The sequence below is a fragment of the Sorex fumeus genome, unplaced genomic scaffold (assembly GCF_029834395.1).
Source record: "Sorex fumeus unplaced genomic scaffold, SorFum_2.1 ptg000034l, whole genome shotgun sequence".
Classification (NCBI taxonomy): Eukaryota; Metazoa; Chordata; class Mammalia; order Eulipotyphla; family Soricidae; genus Sorex; species Sorex fumeus.
The window spans coordinates 28,280,572-28,284,009 of record NW_026606091.1 but is presented as its reverse complement, the minus strand read 5'-3'; the positions used below and the strand labels follow the sequence as shown (position 1 = coordinate 28,284,009).

Genomic DNA, 3,438 nt, shown 5'->3' with positions numbered 1-3,438 from the left:
ATTCCATTAGCACTATTATCTCATCATGTTCTACCACATTCCAAAATGTGCTTTTTTTTCCTTTATGGGTCACACCCAGCGATGCACAGGGGTTACTCCTGGCTCATGCACTCAGGAATTACTCCTGGTGGTACTCAGGAAACCATATGGGGTTCTGGGAATCAAATCCAGGTCAGCCGTGTGCAAGGCAAACACCCTACTCACTGTGCTATCACTCCAGTCCCTGCTGCTTGGTTTTTAGTTAGATTTAGGCAGAAATTTTGGCAAAGTTTGTATGAGTTCATAGTCGTTGAAAACTCAAAGTTATATTAGTGCTGCAATTCTCATTTGTGAAACAACAAAACTCACTACCAAGCAGGGGAGAAAGCAAGACAAGACCAAAAGGAAAAAGAGCAACAACCAAGCAGTGGCACCTGGTGCACAGGAGGAGTTGGCAGAGAGCATGGTAGCTGAGTGGCACTGCCTCTCATCCAGTGGAGACAGCACTAACACAATGGAGTGGTTAAGGCCAGACCCCAGCACCTCCAGTGTGCCCTTGGTCTAGAGGAGGTGAGAACTGGCAGGGCAGACAAGGGGCAGGGAGAAAGAGGGGAGCCAGAGCAGGAGCAGGAGTCAGGGTTGGAGGATGCGGAGGGGCAGAAGGCAGGCCCCAGATCATTGCCCCAGGGGGCGATGACATGCTGCAGGAGAGAACAAAGTGCCAATATGACACCAGACAAGCTGTGACCCTCTGTGAATGGGAGTGGCAGACATTCAAAGTAGGGTAGCTTCCAGAAATATCTACTGACATCAGGACCACTTGGACAGTCTGACAGAGTCACAGGGAGTCCCCAGGCAGGCACTGAAGGCAGGGTAACTTGGTACCTACACTCCCAAGAAGAGCCTCGGGGAAACGGTCGCCCCATGACCCCCAAGACAGGGCAACATAGGAAGCAGAGCTCGTTGAAGGTACCGGAGGTGCAGCCCTTCCCTGCTTTTGCTGGACACGAGAATCCATGTTCTCAGCAGATGCTGGGGGTTCCATATGGAAAACAAGGCTCTCCCTGTTCCTCACTTTAGTATCTTATTGGCATTAGATCTCCAGACAGAGCTAGAAGTGCAAATAAATGTCCACCTTGACACTGTGTATTCCCACTTTGGAAAATACCCTCTCCAGGCGCCCTCTAATGGCAGTATCATGCCCCTCTGCTGGTAAACTCATGCTAGGAGTGAGCCTCCAGAGACAGCCACAATGTCAGGTAGACCTTGAGGTGTGGCTAGGGATAGGGAATGATACTGCGCAGGTCTGGGAGGCAGGAATAGTGGTGGGATGCAGCTCAACTGGGAGCAACCCATTGGCCTCAGTTGTGAACTCATGATCTGCGCCAAGTCAGTGTGGTCGGTCCTGCTGGTCACCTTGTGGTACCCAGCCCTTCCACTCTCTTGAGTCTGTTCTACTCTAGTGCCCAATGATTGACTGGCCTGAACCTCAAAAGATATGCTTCCCCCTTTGTAAATTGTTCCAGGAAGCAGACCCGTTTGCCTTTGGGCCAAAGGATCCAGAGACAGGAGGAAACCTCAGTCACTGTGGACCCGTTGCCCAAGGATTCAAAAACTCGGCCACCTTCTTCAGGAAGACCCTGGCTCTGGACTTAAGAAAATCCTCGTTGGAGCCCTTGAATGGACCATCCTGCAGTCTGTAGATGATAAGGTCCTAGTGTCAGAAGCCTAAGAGAACTGAAAGAGAGCCTCAGAGGCTCTGCTCCAGCTCTTGGTTGAGGCTGGGCACCAGACCTCCTGGAAGAATGAGCATTTAGAAGTGAAAAAAAGAAAAACAAATAACCTAAAAAAATCAGCAGTAGGGCTCCAGAGGCATAGAGGTTGATCCTCTTAGTGCCTGAGAAAGGGCACCAGGCTCTAGGTGCCCTGACCCAGGGTAGGGCCATTGGCAGAGGTCTGGGCATACCTGTATCTGAGGTAGGGGGCTCTGATCTCTCGCTGTGCCACAAAGGTAAACAAACTACCTCCAGATCCCCATTCAGGGGTGACAGTGATGACTAACAAAGGGCCCCAGTGGCTACCAATTGCCCAGATGGCACAGTCCCTGGGATTATGATGTGAAAACCCACATCTAACTTTTGCAACTCTAGATTAATCCCCTAGCCTTTCTGCCTGTCGGATGGGACCCCATCCTCTGACTTGCAAGAAGCAGTGGACTAAATCTCTTGCTCAGAACCACTGAACAGTTCAGGAGCAGTTTCCAACCTGAGTGGCATCCGGATAAACACCATAAGAATGAAGCCCTGAATCCCTCTGGAAAGACTCGGTAGGGGCGGGTGCGCTCGGCGAGGGATAGGGACAAGCACGAAACATGGTGAGACCCCACGATCTCTTAATTTTCATATTAAAAGGTAAAGGTAAAAGGTAAAGGCACTCCCGTTGATCGTCGATTTGCTCAAGTGGGCCCAGTAACGTCTCCATTGGAGACTTTGTTGTTACTATGTTTGGCATATCAAATACTCTCGGCAGCTTGTCGGGCTCTCCAAGAGGGCGGAGGAATTGAACTCAGGTCAGCCATGTTGGCCACTTGTAAGGCGAACGCCCTACCACTGTGCTATCACTCCATCCCCCTGAGCTTCTCGGCCTTTTGGCTAAGATCAAGTGTAGTATCTGTTCATATTAAAAATTGAAATTTATTTATTTGGATTTATTTTTTAATTGGGTTATTATTTTATGTTTTGAGTTTGCTCCTGCACATATGGATGTGCTGGAGGCTGTGTACCTTTTGTTTTTAATCCAAGAAATTTCTTTTTATTATTTTTTTATTAGTGAAACCCCATGAGGTACAATTGTAGACTTATAAATTTTTGTGCTTGGGTTTCAGTCACACAATGATCAAGTACCCATTCCTCTACCAGCACCCATCCTGCACCACCACGCGTCCCAGCATCCCTCCTACCCCACCAACCCCCTTTCCCACCCTGCCTCTTTGGCAGTGCATTCCCCCTTGTTCTCTCTCTCCCCATTTGGGTGCTGTGGTTTGCAATAGAGGCACTGAGTGGTAGTCATGTTTGGTCTATAGTCTACTTTCAGCATGCATCTCCCACCCTGGGAGGATCCTCCCAGCACCCTTGATTTGGTGCCCTCTTCTCTAGCTGAGCTTCCTTGGAGACTGTGTAACTTCTTTACTTGCAGAGTACGAGTCTCAATGTTGTTCTGTTTGGGTCATCTCGCCACTCCTAGTGCGCAGCATCCCTGTCATGGGGGCACGTCTGCAATTGCTTTGTGTAGCCGCAGAGCCTCATAGTCCCATAGCCCCATTCCTCAATGGTAAGGGGCAGAGGAGGGGAGAAGGGAGCGGACAGGAAGGAGGAGGGGGAGAGGAGAAGGGCGGGAAGGAATAGGGAAGAAAGACAAGGTTGGGGTAAATGAATATGATTTTGACAGGGTAGGTAAAAG

General features: G+C 49.7%; 1 pseudogene; it reads left to right on the top strand.

Moving 5' to 3' along the window:
• The first annotated feature begins 2,610 nt into the window (after positions 1-2,610).
• On the top strand, positions 2,611-2,691 carry LOC130026770 (uncharacterized; annotated as a pseudogene).
• Positions 2,692-3,438: the final 747 nt, after the last annotated feature.